The sequence below is a fragment of the Zingiber officinale genome, chromosome 10A (assembly GCF_018446385.1).
Source record: "Zingiber officinale cultivar Zhangliang chromosome 10A, Zo_v1.1, whole genome shotgun sequence".
Taxonomy (NCBI): domain Eukaryota; kingdom Viridiplantae; phylum Streptophyta; class Magnoliopsida; order Zingiberales; family Zingiberaceae; genus Zingiber; species Zingiber officinale.
Window position 1 is genome coordinate 39930520 of NC_056004.1, and position 20449 is coordinate 39950968.

Here is a 20449-nt window from a genome sequence, read left to right on the forward strand (position 1 = left end):
GACCACAGTGCCCTAGCCTTCCTTCTGCCGCAGCCGCCACAGGGAGTAGTGACGCCGCCTTTCCTCTTCTGCCTGTCCAAGCGCCGGTGACGTGCGAGCACAACCGAGCAGAGCCTTCACATTTCTCTAGCGCCATCCTACTTCCCTCTGTGCTGCCAAGCCGACTCTCACAGCCTACTTTCGTGCCCTAGTTGGGTGTACTGCCGCCGCTGCTCCTCTGCACAGTGCCGCCGTCGTTCGCCCTATTGCCGGCCAGCCGAACCCTAGATCGTTGCTTGCTCACCTGGGCCCTAGTTCCCTACTGCTGAAGCCTTTAACCCGTGCCCTAGCAGTGAAGTCACTTGTTCTAATTCCAATAGCAACCATCTTTTGTAGTTGGATCATGTGCTAATTGTTTTTGGATTCCGGCAGCAAGGTTTTCAGCTGTGTCAATTGGAAATTCTTCGACCTTGGATTTAAAAGTGATACATCCAGATTTAGGTGAGTTTAGAGGTGATTCCATTCTACATTAAATTTCATTAATAGTAATGGATAGTATCAGTTGATTAGTTGATATTAGATTGATAAATGTATTTGTTGTATTCCATTTGGATAAGTTAATTGATGATCCAATTGAGGTTTATAAATTGGGTTTGTATTTAAGTTAGATTTCAGGGATTCGATTTAGCTAATTAAATTGTATATAATTAGCTAAACCTGTATGTCGTATTGATACAGGACTTTGACGCGAGACGAGTATCTCGGAGTCAGATTGGACCTTTCTATTTTCGGAGGCGGGTACTTTTGACTTATTGTCTTTGATATGCTTAGTAATTAAATTAACAAGATGCATTAATTGTGTTTCTTACTTGTTTCGGTTAATCACTGCCCAATACATGCTACCTGTTGATTGATTGTTTGTTTACATCTTGTATGAATATGTACCTGATTCCACATGCTCATGGGTAGTGATATAACCATATTTTACCATGTCAGGACCTAGGTTTGATACCTTATATGATCAGATACCTTGATATGATTCATTCGTTTTGGTGCACATTATGATATGTCTAGAGATTGGTTTAGTATATTACCATGTTTAGTGACATGCACCATTCGCATGATTACATGCTGAGTGATTGATTGCTCCTTTATTGTCGAGCACATTGCCAGTTTCATCACTGTTCGGTGCTCCGTTGTGACGCTCATGGGTAGCGGGACACAGCGTGGTAGCACGTCAGTTTGGCTCTTCCGGTGCTCCGTTGGTCCGCTCATGGGTAGTGTGACGCAGCGTGTAGCACGTTAGAGATCCCTCCCGTCCCGGTATCGGGAGATGAGAGCATGGCGCTCCCCATTTATGATTTGGGGTAGGAGTACGTATGTACTCCGACAAGATCCCGCCCACTCGGTCACTCATCGGAGTAGTGATGCAGAGTGCACGGCTACAACCCTACCCACTCGGTCCCACTGTTGTTGTGAGTCGGCTGACTGGCGTCAGGGGTGACCATGACATTGGCATCATATGCATGATGCATTTATTGGTTGTGTTTGTGTTTGTTGCACTTATATGCTGCACATTGCTTGGATACCTTGATTGACATGCATACAGGTCTTCTATATCTTTCGGACTGTTTCCTTTTACCAGGTCCTGGTTAGTGCAGATTCTCTCCTATTCTCTTCGATTTGCATCTATCTTTATTATTGTCAGGAGACTGTACGCACGATTAGTGCTAAGTGTTATTTCTTTACTTTGCATATCAACTGTACCTGCTGAGTGTTGGACTCACCCCGCCTCCATTGTTGTTATTTTCAGGTTGATGCTGTCAGGAGGGAGTTCCAGTTGCTAGTCCCCGGCAGACCTCCAGCTATTTGCTATCGTTTGTATTGTTTTTGATTCTCACTTGACTATATTTGGATTTGGATGTTGAATACTTAGATATTATATAGTTTGTCTCGTTGATGGATTTGTTTTCGATTTTATACTACTACATGCCTGCCTAGACGGCAGAAGAGGTGAGTTCGTCGGTTTTGAGCTTTACGAGTGTAGTTGAGTAGGGTGGTTTTTGAGTCAGAGTATTATTACTGCGTGGTTGTGTCAGCCAGAGGCTGGATATATATATAAACTGCGTGGTGATTGATTTTTATTATTGTTATGATTCCAGCCGCATGTGGCTGAGTATTTAGTGCTTGTAGAAAATTTTTGATTGTCCGCCGTACAGGGGAGATGCTGCCGAAATTTTCTCGGACAGGGACTCCTCTGGGGCGTGACACTTATTAAATCTAATAAACTTAATAAAGCATAGGCTAAGAAACATTCTCAGAGCAAAAGGAATGTCTGATGCTTCAATTGCAATGAAGAAGGGCATATCAAGGATGATTGCCTAAAGCTGAGGATGAAGGAGAAGAAAAAAGAGTCAGCCAAAAAAATCAAGGCACAGAAACTTAAACGCAACATGAGATGAGTCATCGTTGGAGTCAAAAATTGAATAATACGCTGGACTAACCCTATTGGCGGACCACTAAGGAGAAGATGAAAGTAGTTCAGAGATGAGCATCGATGAAGGGGGAGATCCTCAAAAGAAAGCTACGATGAAGGGGGAGTATCAAAACACGAGATAAGTGAGGTACGTGCACTATCTCCCAAGCAATCTTTTGAATTTATCAAAATGTTATCTAAGAATATAGTACAACTAGAAAAGGATAATGCTAGGTTAAAATTAAACTTAGTAAATTCATGCCCATTAGATATGTTTGACAATTTAAAAATAGAAAACAAAAAAATTAAAAGTATAAATAGAAAAATTTAAAAATCATTATGCATGTTCAAACGATTTTCAAAAATTAAAATTTAGAAATTATTATAGAATCAATTGATACATACGAAATTACTAAGGACAAATTTGTAAAATCCCTAAAAAATATGCATCGCTAAAATTTTTAGTAAATCCAGTAGGTAGAAACCTATATTGCATTCTAATTTTTTTTTAGATTAAATTCCCAAATTTGTGAATTATCGGGATAGAAATAGTTTTAATTAGAAAATTATTTTTCAAGTAATTTTTTTCAAATTTCTTATTCGAAATTTTTATACTTATAGAACAACAGTATTTCTATTAAATATTTTTTAAAAATTTTTTTTCTGTTGAGTTATTTTCTATGAAATTATCAACAAAAATAGTATTTTAAAATTTAAAATTATTATGTAGACTTATTTTTTAAAAATTTTATTTTTTTTATTAAATATAATATTCTCTATCAAAATAAATATTTTTGAAATTTTTTGAATATTAAGTTATTTTCTATTAATTTATTAATGAAAATGGTATTTTAAATATTAAAAATAATTTTCTGATTTATTTTTATAAACTTTTATCTTTATATGATAAAACATGATATTCTATACCTTAACAAAAATATTTGAATTTTTTTAAATAATCTTTGAATTATTACGAATTATTTTGTGAAAAACATATTTTTAATATTATAAATTCAAGAAAATAGAAATTTGAAAACTTTTATTTTTCTACCATTAAACAATGTGTTTAAAATATTGAAAAAAATTAGCAAAATTTTTTTTTAAGATTTAGTTTTGAAAATTAGTTGCTTTACTAAAATAAATCATTTCTAGTAGACTAAATAATATATTTCTGTGAACAAAAATTTCTACTAGTCTAATTTATTATACATAACTTTGACAAAAAATTTTAGGATTTTTCTGTCACGCACCGGAGGAGTCCCTGCTAGAAGAAATTTCAGCAGCATCTCCTCTGTACGGGTGACAATCTGAAACTTACTACATCATCTAGATACCTCGGCCAACATTGCCGGAACAATATAAATAAATATAAGCAATCACTATGCAGTTTAATAGTAAAACTAAACAAATTCAACGATAAGGAAAACCAAGTTAAAAATCCTAATCAACTACACCCATAAAGCTCAAAACCGATATCCTACTCCACTATACCCATAAAACACAAATCACAACGATCTCACCTCTTCTGCCATCCAGGCAAGCATGTAGCAAAAACACATCCAAATAAAACTCATCGACAATAAAGATAACACAATATTCAAGTGTCAAAACTAGAACAAGTCTAAAAAGTAGAATAGGAAAACCAAAAAACAAAACACATCCTCGCGATCTGCAGGAGATTAGTGACTGGAACTCCTCCAGGCAACCTCAATCTGAAAATAGTAAATATCCATGGGGTGAGTCAACTCCTCAGTGGGTAATATTGACATGCATAGTAAGAAAATAACAACTAGCACTAATCATGTGTACAGTCTCCTGATATAAGAATGATAAATACAACTGAAATAAAAAGAAGAAAACTGTACTAACCAGAACCTGATGTATGGATAATCAATCAAAAAGTATAGGAATCCTGTATGCATGTCAAACAAATGCATCCATCTAATATGCAATATACAAGTGCAGCAAAAACAAGTAATAAATGCATCAATGCGTATGATACCAATGACATGTCCTAGTCACCCCTACTCTCCAGTCAGCCGTCTCACACACGATGGTGAGACTGAGTGGGTAGGGCTGTGACAACCGTGCACTCTGCCATCACTGCTCCTGATGAGTGACCGAGTGGACAGGATGCTGTCGGAGTACACCTATCCTCCTACCCCAAATCATAAGTGGGGGAGCTCAATGCTCTCATCTCCCTGAGCAAGTCCAGAGGAGGGATCCCTGCCGGCTACCACGCTGCATCACACTACCCATGAGCGGACCAACGGAGCCAAACAGAGCAAACTGTCTACCGGCTACCACGCTGTGTCTCCAGACCAACGGAGCATAACAGAGTAGAACTGTCTGTCGGCTACCACACTGAGTCACCGGACTAGCGGAGCCTAACAGTAGAACTGCCACACACCTGCCTAACATACCACTAACTCATGAGTGGTGGTGTGTGCAGATCTATGTAACTGGCAATGTGCTCAACAATAATGGAGCCGACTATCGCACAGCATGCAATCATGCGAGATGGTGCATGACACTAAGCATGGAAATATCTTGGTCCTGACCATATCTACCTCCATAAAATATGTACCAAAAATATACATGGATCAAATAAGAAAATCTAGGTACAAAGGTCAGATATGGTATCAAATAAGTCCGGTATATCCTATGACATGGTATGTCATTACCATTATGATCATAAGTAATCTGAAGGTATAAACATGAATGCAAATAGGAAACAACAAAGCATGCACAGGTAATGGACAATGACATACCAATGCAGATATAAAAACATAATCATTACTATTTGTTAAAAATCTACTATGTACATCAAATGATAAATCTAAAAGATAAGTCAAGGTACCCACCTCCAATAGAAAGGTCCAATCCGATCCAAATCCGACGTTGAGATACTCGTCTCGCGTCAAAGTCATGTGTTACCAATATAAATATATTTTATTTAGCTATAATTCTTATAAATAGATAAATAAAATCTCTAACCCTAAATTAGGGTAAAACCCTAATCACATGACCATCATCCTGTAACGCCCGCCCTCCCTGCTAACTCTAAGGGACGGGGCTATGATACTCCATGTACAAATTTTTCTTTTTAAAACAGCGGAAGACTTAAAATAATTTTCTTAGTTTAATAAAAACTTTTCTTTTGTTTTTCTTTTCATCAAATCTGAACTACACTATCATGGCCTCAATAACATGATATCAAAATTAGTAGAAACATAACATCAAGTCACACATACGGTACTACAATTCATGATACCAAAGCATAGTTCTTTAAAAGTTTTTAAAGCAGGTTCTTATTTGGTTGCCTAGCCACTGCCACACACATCTCCTTGCCTCTCCTGCTGCTCCTTTAGCTCATCCAGCTTTTTCCTTTATCTGTGGTACAAGGAAAGTAAGCTATGAGCACTCATGGCTCAGTAAGTTCCTTTCCTACTCACTAAAACCGAAAGTCATCACATGATCAAAGAATGTCTCAACATAACATGATCTCAACTAGTCATGGCATAACATATCATACTATCTAAGCATATCATGCAACATAACAAAATCATAACTAGTCATGGCATATCATCTCTTAAAGCATAGCATGAAACATAACATAATCATATCTAATCATGGCATATCATAGTATCATCATAAGGTGGCATGGCATATCAAGCTCTTAAAGCATAGCATGAAACATAACATAATCGTATCTAATCATAGCATCATCACAATATGATCATAAGGTATATGCAATATGATTTTGAAAACATGTATCCGAAAAACATGTGTATGTCTCATGATCTTTAAAACCATTTCTTCTTACATATATATACTTGAACATAATATCAATATAATCAGGGCCCCGGCTTGTACCACACATAGATAAATCACGTAGATATGCGTGCTTCCTAAGTATATCCAAGGTAGCAAGTCTTGAATCATACTAGGAACCAGGTCCGGATCACACAGCCATAGACCTAGGGGCGTACTAAGGAGCTCATCCCTTTGTTTTTACTAGCCTGGATCACACAGCCAAAGGCCTAGGGGCTGATTAGGAGCCCACCCTTGGTACAAGCCTTACAAAGTAAAGTAGCATGTATAAAAATGCATCATTTAGTCACATAGCATATCATAGAAGTATGCATCACTTAGGCATACGTTATGTCATAAAAGTATGCATCACTTAGGCATACATCATATCATAAATAGTATGCATCACTTAGGCATACATCATGTCATAAAAAGTATGCATCACTTAGGTATACATCATGTCATAAAAAGTATGCATCACTTAGGCATACATCATGTCATAAAAGCATGCATATTTTCACCACATAGCATATCATGAGAGCATGCATATTTTAGGCACATAGCATATCATCAAAGCATGCATATTTCTATCCACATAGCATATCATGAAAGCATGCATATTTTAAGCACATAGCATATCATCCAAGCATGCATATTTCTATCCACCGAGCATATCATGAAAGCATGCATAATTTAAGCACATAGCATATCATCAAAGCATGCATATTTCTATCCACATAGCATATCATGAAACATGCATATTTTAAGCACATAGCATATCATCAAAGCATGTATATTTCTATCCACATAGCATATCATGAAAGCATGCATATTTTAAGCACATAGTATATCATCAAAGCATGCATATTTCTAAGCACATATCATATCATGGAAAGTATAAATCACAAGCATACATGTTTAAGCATAAGGGTGTATCATGTGATTATACTATCATAAGAAACATGGTAACATAGTTAGCTTGGGTTCTAAGCTTCCTAATCCCTTGGGTTCTTATCATGGCCGAACCCCCCCCCCCCCCCCCTTAGATCTCGATTTAGGTAAAAACAACCTCCAAGCATGTGGAACCTAAATTATCATCACATCAATTTCATAGGAAGCTTTATAAGCATGATTAACTTGGTTTCTAAGTTCTCCAAGTCCCTAAACTTCATGTGGCCGAACCCTATCAGGTGTGAAACAAGGTCCCAAATGTCATGAAAGCATGGAAACCTTAAACCATATTTATAGCATTTTTTTCCCAAGTAACATAGTAAGCATATTTGAGCTAGTTCCTAAGTTCTTCAAGCCCTTAACATATGTCATGGCCGAAATTTAACAAGTATTCATTAGGGCTAAAAGCAAGCATACAAGCATGTGAACTTGAACTAACATCATGTATAAATTCAAAATAAGGCATCATACAATGGGTATGGCCGAAACTTACCCTAGCCTCATTTTAGGTCATTAAACAACATATAGCATGAGAACTTTGGCTTTCTACTTATCATATTTCATGTAGAGTGACATGAGCATATTTAATTTTTGTTCTAGGGTTTCTAGGGCATCTATCCCTTCATGGCCGAAACATACAATGGTCCATTTAGGTCATGGAAAAATTATACAAGCATGTGACTCAATCAACATATTATCATATTTCCATAAGAAACATTTTTAACACAATTGGTTTCAATTCTAAGGCCTATAGGTCATTTAAATCCTACTTGGCTGAGACTCATCAGTGTTTAAATTTGCTTCAAATAGCCTAAAAGCATAGGAAGTCATACAAGTTTCATAGCATGTATAAAGACAAGCATAATAAACATACATGTGAATTGTGTCTTAGGCTTCCTTGGTTTCTTTCCTTTTTCTTTTATTTTTCCTCATGGCCAAAACCTACCAATCTCTAAACTAGGTTTTAAGTGGCCTAAAGCATGGAAAACCTAAGTAAGTTTCATGGCAAAAATTACTAAGAACATCATATACAAATTTGGTTCATAAACAAGCTAGGACCCTTGTGATCTTACATGTCATATATCATGTAACTAAATTCTCTATACCCTAATTAAGCATGAGAGCATTAAACAACTTTCATATCTTAATATCACAGAGGTCTTGAGCATGTTAAAATTTTGTTTAAGCTTTTCTAAGCTATCCATCTTATCATGGCCGAAAATTTTAATGAAGAGTTCATGAATTTCTAGCAATATTCAACATGCAATTCTTTAAGAGAACTCGATATTCTATCATATAAACATGGTTACTTAAATTTAAAGGTCTTCCTAACCCTAAGCTCTTTTCTTGGCCGAAACATATGAGTGGATTTCTTTTGGTTCCAAGTAACCTTTAAGCAAGAAAAACCAACAAAAGACCCTTAGTAATTCATGGAGGGAATCTTGTACTAGTTTGGTTAAACAATGATTTCCCTAACCTCTTTAAAATATTTTTGGCCGAAATTCTAGGGTTAGGTACTCCTCTGACCAAGCATCATATAGGTATAAAAACATGAAGGAAAACCTTCATACATAGCATAGAAAAATATCATGAGATGAGGACTTGTTTAAACCTTCCTAGATTTGAAAACTCTTCTTTGGCCGAATTTTTCTTAAATTCTATTCTAGGTTTTCTAATCCTCATAAAATCAAAAGCACATAAAACGCCTTGTACCACAGGTGAGGGGAAGCTTACTTCCTTTTCGCTTGTGGATCTAAGGTGTGGTGATGGAAGAGGTAGCCTCTTCTTCTAGTTCCCTTCCCTTGATTCCTTACTAAGTCCTCCTTGTATCTTAGGCTTTCTTAGGAGAAAACCTTGGCTTGGGCCGAAGATGGAGGAGAGGGGACTGAGGGTTCGGTGAGGGAGAGGGAGGATGAGGGAAAATGAGAGAAAAATAGAATTTTCCCTTTACATCATTTTTTTTATATTAAGGGGGAAGAGGTAGCAAAATTGGTTTTTTGCTTTCCTTCTCCTTTAACCCATTTTCTATTTTCTTTTATTTATTTTATTTTCTAATTTATTCTCATCATTTATGATGAGAACAAGGGGGAATGAATCCCCTTCATTCTCCATTTAATGTCACGGCAAGAGAGGGAAAAGAGAGAGAAAGGGAGGAAGGCAAATTGCCTTTCTCTTGCTCTTTTCTTGCTTTCTCTTCTTAGATCTTTACTCCTATCTTTATCATGCATTCCCTTTCCTTGCTATCAATATCTTCTCTCTATCCCAATTGGTTTCTACTAATTAATTCTATAAATTATAATATAAGAGGTTCAAGGTTCAATCCTTGACCTCCTCTTCTTTTTATTTCATTTTATTTCTTTTTGCTTCAACTCACTTCTTATTATTTTTCTAAGGAAAAATTTATCATTCTCTTATTTATCTTAAAAGTTTAGTGGGTGTTACAGTACCCCGTACCTCATAAAAAGTTCGTCCTCGAACTTTAAAATAGCTCCGGGTACTTTAGTTTCATATCGTCCTCGCGTTCCCAGGTGGCTTCTTCGAATCGTTGATTCCGCCACAGGACCTTTACTAAGGGTATTTCTTTGTTCCTTAATCTCTTGATTTCTCGGTCCAGAATCTGGATGGGTTTACTTTCATAACTCTGGTCTTCCTGCACCTGTACCGACTGAGGCTCAATCCCTTGATCTGTGCTGGGAGTACATTTCTTGAGCATCGATACATGGAACACGTTGTGAATGGCTGCCATATCTGAAGGTAGTTCCAGTCTGTATGCGACTTGGCCCACTCTTTTTAAAATCTGGTACGGTCCTACATATCTTGGGCTTAACTTGCTCCTCTTTCCAAACCTCATTATCCCTTTTATTGGGGATACTTTAAGGAATACCAAATCTCCGGCACTGAATTCCAGCAGTCTGCGCCTTTTATCGGTATAATTCTTCTGCCGACTTTGAGCAGTATCTATTCGTTGGCGGATCTTCTGTATAGCTCGGGTGGTGTCATCGATAAGCTCCGTTCGGAATCCCATCTCCTTCTTTTCACCGCTCTCATACCAGCATATAGGGGACCTACACTTCCTCCCATATAGAGCTTCGTAAGGTGCCATTCCAATAGTAGCTTGGTAGCTATTATTGTAGGCGAATTCTGCCAGGTATAAATATCGACACCAGCTCCCCTTGAAGTCCAGGGTACAAGCTCTTAACATATCCTCCAATATTTGATTTACTCTTTCAGTCTGCCCATCAGTCTGTGGGTGGAAGGCTGTGCTAAACAACAACTTCGTGCCGAGGGCCTTCTGAACGCACTCCCAAAAGTGCGAGACAAAACATCCGTCTCTATCAGAAATAATGGTCTTAGGGATACCATGTAATCTGACGATTTCCTTAACATATATCTGAGCTAGTTGTTCAGTTAAATAAGTCATCTTGATCGCCAAAAAGTGTGCAGACTTCGTCAATCTGTCCACGATCACCCATATAGCATCATATCCGTTTGTCGTCCTGGGTAGACCTGAAATGAAATCCATGGAGATTTCTTCCCATTTCCATTCTGGAATTTGGACAGGTTGTAGTAATCCGCCGGGTCTCTGGTGTTCAGCTTTTACCCTTTGGCAGGTCAGACAAGTACTGACGTACTGAGCCACTTCTCTTTTCATACCGGACCACCAAAATTTCTTTTTCAGGTCCTGGTACATCTTAGTGGAACCCGGGTGCATTGCATAAGGCGTTGTATGGGCTTCTTCCAGTATCTTCTTTCGCAACTCTGGATCCTCTGGAATACATAATCGATCCCTGAGGTATAATATTCCATCGTCTGCGATACGGAACCCGTCATTCTTTCCTTCTGCGGTCTCTTGTTTAATTCTTTGAAGGCTCGGGTCCCTGGTTTGCTTCTCTAACATGTTCTCAAATAACGTTGGTGTTATGGTGAGGGTAGAGAGTCATCCGGACATGGTTTCAACTAACGGATACGAAACATGTCTCAGTTTCTTGATGGATTCCCTCATCAGTTCGCTTTCAGCATTGAATAAAATTCTAGCATACTGACTGAAATTAGATAGCTGACCTGTGACGACAGTAGAGGCGTTCGCCACGTCTTCCTGGGTAAGGGAGTAGACTCTGGCATTTGTCACAAGGGGAGGGGCTTCCAATCTTCCTTGGCTGATTGAAGTCCCTTCTATGGCAGCTTGCATCTGGTGAAGCTGTGCGGGGGCACTCCTGTTCTGAAAGTTCTGCGGAGGTGGTGCCTGAGGCTGAGTTGAGCAATTTCTCGCTAGATGACCTTCCTTTCCATAGCTATAGCACTTCCTGGTGCTTAGGAGGCATACTCCGGAATGCATTTTTCCACAAGTGGTACACTAAGGGTATTTAGTTTGCTTATTGGCCGGACCACCTTTTGTGTTGTTCCACTGTTTCCTCTTTCCACCTGAGTTTCCTTTCCAGTCGGTTCTGGTATTGTGCGATTTTTGTCCTCCGGTCAGTGCTTGGTTCTTGCCCTTGTTCATTGCTTTCTGGTAGTGCTCGGTAATCAGGGCACTGCTGACTAGCTCCTCTGTAGTCTGTGGTCTATTAACTCCGCCGGCTACGTTCAGAGCGATCTCGGGTCGGAGCATCTTTAACATTAACCGGACCCTTTCTTTTTCAGTACTGATCAGTTCTGGGCACAGACGTGCTAGGCGGTTGAACTTCTTGACAGCTTCGTTAACTGACAGATCACCTTGCCGGAACTCAGTGAACTCGTCATAGTGCTTGTTGGTCACTTGCATATGGAAGAATTCTTCTAAGAACTCTGTCTCAAATCCGTCCACTGCATCTAGTTTATTTGTCTTTTCGCTTTTACTCGGTCCCACCACATCCGAGCATCTCCGGTATGGCAGAACGACGCGCATTTGACCTTCTCGTGTGTAGGCCAGTCCAGTAGTTCCATTATGCTCTCCACGGTCTTAAGCCAGGCTTGTGCATCCCATGGTTCGCAGTTTCCCGAGAATGCTTCCGGCTTAAGCCGTTGCCACTGAATTAGATAGGCCTCTTGTCGGACCATCGGAATAGGGGCTGCCGGGGGTACTGGTGCGGCTGTAGGTATAACCGGTAGTGTATTCTGATTTGCCGGTGGGGTAACCGGGTTGCCTTGCTGACCCATTAAGGTAGTGATCAGCTGCTGTTGTTCTGTGATCTGATGCTGGAGGTCTGCGACTACCTGTGTCAGGTCTGGTGGAGTCACTGTCCCCTCGGTTCGGGCATTGCGTGTCCTAACCATGTTGATCTAAATAATGACAAATAGACTAGTGTAAGTGGTTATCGTTTTTTTTTTTTTTAGCCAATCTAACGTACTGTTTTGTTTGTTTCTATCCATTTGTGAGATTGTTCTGGTATTATTCCTAACCTACCAAGATGCAATCCTAGTCTAAAACTATGACTAAAAATAAAGAATAAGGTAGCAACCATGCATCATAAATAAAGCATAAGCAATATAATAAAGCAAAGAAATAAATAGCAAGCAAATAATGTGACACAAGCAATAAAGCAAATAAAGCATAAGTATATAACAAGAAATTTAAGCATAAGCAATATAAGAAATTCAAAGAATAAATCAAGAAAATAATATAACACAAGAAAATAAGCATGAGCATATAAAATTAAGCATAAACATTCTTACTTGGAGCCGCAGGTCAAAGGGTTGTGAGCTGGCAAAAACTTGGCTCTGATACCAACCTGTAACGCCCGCCCTCCCTGCTAACTCTAAGGGACGGGGCTACGATACTCCATGTACAAAATTTTCTTTTTAAAACAGCGGAAGACTTAAAATAATTTTCTTAGTTTAATAAAAACTTTTCTTTTGTTTTTCTTTTCATCAAATCTGAACTACACTATCATGGCCTCAATAACATGATATCAAAATTAGTAGAAACATAACATCAAGTCACACATACGGTACTACAATTCATGATACCAAAGCATAGTTCTTTAAAAGTTTTTAAAGCAGGTTCTTATTTGGTTGCCTAGCCACTGCCACACAGATCTCCTTGCCTCTCCTGCTACTCCTTTAGCTCATCCAGCTTTTACCTTTATCTGTGGTACAAGGAAAGTAAGCTATGAGCACTCATGGCTCAGTGGTGTCGGCCTTTTTGCATGTCACAAGGCGCTCCAAATTAATAAAGATTGGAACCCATTTAAGCTAAAGAAAATGCGTGTAGTAAGGAGTCCCAAGTCGTATTTTTCCGAGGACTAACTAGTAAAAGTGTGTAAATTCTAGAGTTGGTTCCAATCAAAGTATTACATCACAAGATCAAAGAATAAGATCAAATAAGGTTCATTCTCATCTAAACATGATCCATTTCCTTCTCATCAAATAAGCATCAATTAAATTCAGATTTAAATGCACCATTGAATCAATTAATGCAATTCCCTCATCTTCAATCAACAATCAATTCATAATCGCATTCAAATTCAACACTTAACTCATCCACCAAGTCTTCACTTCTCACTAACAATCAACCACATTCTACAAAGGTGAACAATGAAAAGTTTAAGTGATTCATTCATCAATCAAGCTCATTAACAGCCACCTCAACATTCAATGAGTCAAACAAGTATTTCCTAAATTCATGAATTGACTAATCCTAACTTATAGAAACCGAAGCAAAGAATTTCAAGTAAAATAAAATTGCAAACCAAGTTAGTAGCTAACATTACTGTAATTGCAGAAATCTTAAGGAATTAGAATTCGAATCAGAAATAAGAACTGGGTTTTTGCAACAAAGAAAATCAAAACAGAATTGCATAAGAAAAACTCAAACAAATTAAAATAGCAAAGTAATGGATCAGATCTGAGGATCTGAACAGGAACATCAACAATTCAAAGACAAAACAAATAAATCTAAACCCTAAGCATTCCTCAATCCGGATCCCGTAGCAAAAACTCCTCCAATCTGCTGTAAAACCAACAGAAATGCTCTCGGAACCCCTATAAGCATTCAACAACAATCAAACAAACTTCCTTCTATTACCAGGGAATGTTCATAGCTCCGGGAAACCTCCTCTCAGCTCACACCCGCCTGGTAATCTCATCAACCGAGAATCAGAGCTCAAGTTCTGTTGAGTCGCAAATCAGATCGATCGGCCAAATCGACCCAGCTTTGCTGCGTAATGAAGATCGGAAAAGGTCCAGTAGCTCTCAGGAGACCTCCCTCTAAGCTCTGGTGGATGCGAAGATCGCCGATTGGGAGACCTCCACAATCGGAATCGCGGCAATGAAACAGAACCCAAATCGCCATTCGGGAAACCTCCCTCAAGCTCTCTGATCACCGGAAGATGAACGCCGGCAGCTGATGATCTTCGTCGTCGAAGAAACCAAGCTCTCGGATCTGGAACGTGGAATGGGAACTCAGCGCCGCTAAGGAAGAAGACGATGCTACAGTGAAGAAATCGCGAACGCCCGAGCCCAGCTACTGTAGCTTCTCACGCAGGTTTTTAAACCTCCTCAGTTCAGATCCAACGGCTGAGATTCATTTGGGCTAGATCAACGGTGGAAAGTCATCCAAAATCCGATCTGAATGTACTGATGTTGATCTAGGGTCTGGATCTACTCTCCTGTAGGTCGGATCGATCAGATCATCACTGGATGGTCCAGATCAGCCCAGTCTTCAATGAACGGTCCAGATTAATCCGGCTGGATCAATGGCTGGATGAACTCAGATCTGGATCAAAACTTCTGGATCTTCATAAATGGCTCAGATCTGCTCCCCTTTAAGTTGGATCGGCCAGATCTTCAACGGATGGCTCAGATCTACTCAATCTTGGATGAACGGCCTATAATGCTCCGAGGCTTGATCGACTTGATTAGCCCTTGATTTGAGCCCAAATGCAACCTGATCTGATCGGGTCCATGACCCTTTTGATGCCTACAAAATAAGGATCAAATATTAGCATCAAATTAAGCCATAATAACATAATTTGCAATTTAGTCATAAATTGATACAATGTATAAAAATGTAATGTAAATATGGGTTATATATATGAAAACTACATCAAACCATGATTATATGAATGAGAATAGTATAGTAAAATCATGGTTATCAAATTCCCCCACACTTACTCTTGAACGTCCCGTGAAAGTAAAGAAAACTAAAAATCATCTCCATAGAAAATTCCCTAGCAATACCTAAAAATGGTAAAAAGAATTTAACTAAGATCATCTTAAGATCACAAACAATCATGAATACAATCCAACAATAATCAGTAGGTATGGTAGTTTCAATCCAATTGAAAAATTAAACAAGTTGCAATCTCACAAGGGATTTACCTAATCTATCTCTCACACTCAAGCATGTGTATAAATGGAGCTCACTCAATGCAACTCACAACATTTCACTACCATAAGCTTGCTTATTTCCTAATTCTCCACCACCATAAAACATAGCATACATGAATCAAAAGGATTTTATCAACAAGAATTGAAATGGAGTCAAGAAGAACAATGAAAGTGAATGAAAATGGCAAAAGAAAAGTATTTAATGAAGAAAATGAGAAGATAAGAGTATTGGAGGAATATACTTGATGAGTTGACCAATTTGATGTAAAAAGAGATGAATACCATTTGCCATTACCACTTCAAAGTATCAAGCTAACCTCCTCTTCAATTTGATTGCAAACATAGAATCTTGATACTCTATCTCCAACTTTGATACTCTCTTGAATGTGCCATTTTTTTCTTTCTTCACTGTTTTTACTGTTTTTTTTTTTTTTTTCACTTCATTCCATCGCTTTGAAAGCTCAAATAATCTTAAATCAACTAGCCAAGAAGAATTCCCTCCCCCACACTTAAAGTATTGTCCGTCTCGGACAATGAAACATATTATGACACTCTTCTAACCACTTATGTCTTCCTTCATTGATTCTGCAGTTCCTTTTCTTCTTCTTATTTCCTATTCTCTGTTTTTGTAAATCTGCTAGATCAGAATCAAATCCAGCAATTGGTACAAAACATATTCTGAATTCATTAACTGTATATGCATCTCTATTGCATTTTTTGAAAAACGAAAACAAGCTTCATTAATCACCTACAGCAGCCCTTTTACATCAGATTCTAAACCAATCTCTGGTATCCAGATTAAGCAACCACATTATCAGATTTTGACATCAAACTTGTAATTGTTGATACATTAACTTCATCTCTGTAGAAATACATGTCACAGAAATCAAAGAAATCACACCACTGCACATCATTTGCAAATTCAACTAGGCATTTACAGGAATCACAGCCACTGAATTCCACATTTCATCCACAGCAATAACAATCATTCTGTTGAAAATTTTCTACTGCAAAGAAACTGGATAATTCCATAAATCTATTCCATTGTCTATGCATGCTTTAAATCATATAAGATGAATGCCAATGATCACCCAAAATTGCAAGCCAAACATGTTGAGAAACAAAAAACTTGAAAATTTTCTGATTTCAAATTAAATCACTGCTGTTTTAACTCTTAGTAAGTTGCATTTGTCACAAAAGTAAGAATTCGAAATTCAGTAACTAGGAATCAGCTTCAAGCTCTAGAAACTTCAAAAGAGTAAGAACTCTAATGTGCTTAGCTGCTGGTCAATTTTCAGGAATTCTACAGAATTTGTTCTTCTTTCTTTTTCTGTTTCTGTGTCACTCTGATTTGGCAATTTCAGAAATCCAATGCAAGCTTCCAATTTCAGAACTCCAGTACTAAACAGCTCCCCAATTCAATATAAAATTCATTGCTAAAATCTGAAATCTGTAACTCAATTTCAGAACCAAGAATTCAAAGAGATCCTAAATGGATACATGAAGATTTAAACTTGGAAACAACATCATTCAACACTTAACTAATAGGAATTTAACTCTCCTTGTTTCTGATCAGCAACTGGTTTGAAATCAAATTTTTGACAATTCAAAATTCAGATTTGCAAGACAAAAATAGGATTTGCAGAAGCAGAATTCAACTTTCAGATTCTTGTTTCTGTTATTTTTAAAACCATTTGATCAGCTCCCTAATTCCTATCTTAACAGCAAGCATTTTCTCTGTTCGAACTCCAATTCTGAAGCAAAATTACTCAATTTTGAGGTCTGGAATACTTAAAGCTTCTCTTTAGATCATGCTGAGAAAGAAAGCATTATCAGTTGGCACATGGCAATAGCTCACTTGGCCTTTTGGAATCCACATTATCAGCTCCTAAGAGATGCAAGATTTTCATTTATCAATTCTCTACAGCAGTCTTGTTCACAGAAGATCAGATTTCCTTCACTAATCAGTTTCAACGAAATAAATTACAGAATCACTAAACAACTAGGATTCGACCTTCAATTTCAATTCTGATATAACTAATAATCAGAAGTTGCCAATTGAATTTACCACTTATACTTGATTCTCAGATCAGACTTGGCACATGTATTCTGTTGCATTTACAGAATTTCCAGCTCTCCTAAACAGCTTGAAAAATGCACTTGTCCCTTGTTTTTTTTTTTTTTTTTTGCATTCTCAAACATTTCTTGTATCCACTTCCTGCACATTTCTTGTCTTATAGCTCTCTTCCATATCTCTGCATTTCCAATTCCAACATCCCCTGATTTCATCGTCTAACACATCATGAGCAGCATCACCAAACTTCATCATATCCTTCCATTTCTTGAAATTGTTTCTTAGTTTTTGATACTCCATTGTTTCCACACTAGCTGAATTTGTTTCCCTTTTATTTCTGCAACTTCTCCAACTCTTCATTTCTGCAGAATTTTGCACAGAACATGTTACACAGATTTTGTAAGTTTCTGACAATTACAGCACTTAGTTCCAGTTTCCTGATTTTAGCTTCAGAATTTTCAGTTGATGGAATTCCAGTTTCTAGTTTGAATCATAAACAAAGAATCAAATTCTGTGAACCTTTCTCTGGTACTTCATCTTGCAGATTCAGCTTTCAATTCCTTCCATTCCTGTATTTAGCTCGACAGAGGTTGTTAAGCTTTCATATCTGAATTCTAACACAACCCAAAATTCACAGTATTAACAGCACGTAATTCAATTCCTTGAGCTTATTGACAGAATTTCCAAGTTTGCAGCCTTGTATCAGACAACATGAAGCAAATTTGGAGCTGTTGTAACAAAAACTATCAAATTGCTCAGCTGTAAAATCATTACTGCATTTAGTCTCAACCTTGCTATCATAATACAGATCAGAATTTCAGCAACTGATTCTATGATTTCCTTTTTCTTCTCTTCACTGATCAAATAACATTATAAGAACTCAGCATCAGAATCTGCCTTTCAGAAACTCAGCCTTCAATTCTAGAGTTTCAGAGTTGATAATCCAGGTAAATTCCAGCATTCTGCAGAACCACTACTGCTCCAGCAGTAGCATAATTCAGATTCTCAGCTCGAGTGTCATATTTCACTACATTTCAACATCAAAAACTAGCACAGTTCAGCAGGTTTCAGATTTTCATTTTCCATATTCCAGTTTCATACATTAACAGTTTTCAGTTCAGCATCAAACCTGAAACTACAGCATTTCAAATGTCAAGTAGCACTCAAAGAATTCACTTGATTATGACTTCTGGTTGATAATCTGTAATCAATTTGGCACAGAAAATTTTGAACTGTCCTACTTGAGTATCAGCCAAACAAATTCATCTTTTCTTTTCTTCCAACAGAAACCTTGGACTCAAATGGAATTGCTTCAACTTTTGAATTCTGAAACACAATTCTACAACTTCTGCATTCAGGTTTTTATAACTGAATTTCTGCAATTCCGGAATCTTTATGAACTATGGCAATCAATTGCTCACTAACAATTAACTTGAATTCAATTCATTTGGCTAAAAACTATACTCCAAAAATTAGCACAGAATACTGCCCAAAGAATAGAATTCAACAACTTCATTGAGTTTCCAGCAACTTGATATTTTCAGAATTTAAGCTTCCCTTCTCTCTAATCAAGCCATAATCTTTAATTCTCATTTAGCTTCCAGTAAATGCAAGCTTGAATTCCATTGTTCCCTGATCAGATAGCTCCAACACAATGTTCAGATTCAGCATTTTTTTAAAATCTTCTTCAACCTATGTCTTCAAATAGCTTGAATGTATCACCAAAGTAACAATTTCTAGAATTCAAGACTATTTAAGCTTGCTCTATACATGAATAAACTCAAGGAATGATTAAGTTAAGCATTCAATCTAATGAACCATCAATTCACATCTTCCCTATTCAGAAAAACATTCCACTCCAATCTCAAAATTCCCAATCTCATGAACTTTGATCATATGTAATTTCTTCCCCCACACTTAATTCTTTGTCCATCTAGTCGATTCAACTCACCAAGAATTCAACCAAAACTCCCAATGAAAGAATGACAAGCAAAGATACTAAAGAATTCGAATTCTAGATGAGAATGTTTCAAGAAAATTGTGGAGAAAGGAATTAGAATTTATGATAAAACGAAAATGACAAATATCCTTCATTTCATGCATACATATGCTATTGTGACTTTGAAAAGAAGCAAAACAAGTTCTAGAGTTTAATTTGCTATGAGTGCATGCCACACAAAATAAAATAGTGATTAGGCTTTAAGTGGTCCTCTCTAGGTGATTTCCAAGCAATCAAACTCAATTTATCAAATCGGAGTCCATCACCAAATTAACCAATATCATGTAAGAAAAGCATCCAATCATGTTACATGACCTAAATTGATGATCAAATTTAAGAAACTTTTACCATCTTAAAAATATTACTAGAAACTTCCATGGAGAATTTTATTCCAATGAAATGCTATGGTACTAAACAAAATGCAAAATATGAAAGCAAAGTGTTGGAAACAAAATGCCAAATGCAAAGTATGAACCTTAAGAAATGCATAAAAAGAATTTATTAACTAAACATGAATTAAAATGCAAAAGAAAGTGAAATTGGAACCAACTCCCCTAGATTCCGGTGGTCGAAGAAGATTGAGAAGAATAATCCATGCCGGTAGTGGAGTACTTTTGGTTCCACTCAATTCCTTTTTATTCTTCATTTTTCCTTTCAAAGCTTTTTCTGGAGGACGGAGGCGGTTCAGTTCAAGCATCCACTCCGGAAGCTTATGTTCTCCTACAACATCAATCAAAGAAAACGTCTCCCACACGCATGTGAGGTAAAAAGAAGATAGGAGAATATTAGTGTGGGTAAAATATGTATCAAGAAATGAATCACATCTAATAAAGTCAACAATTGGTACCTC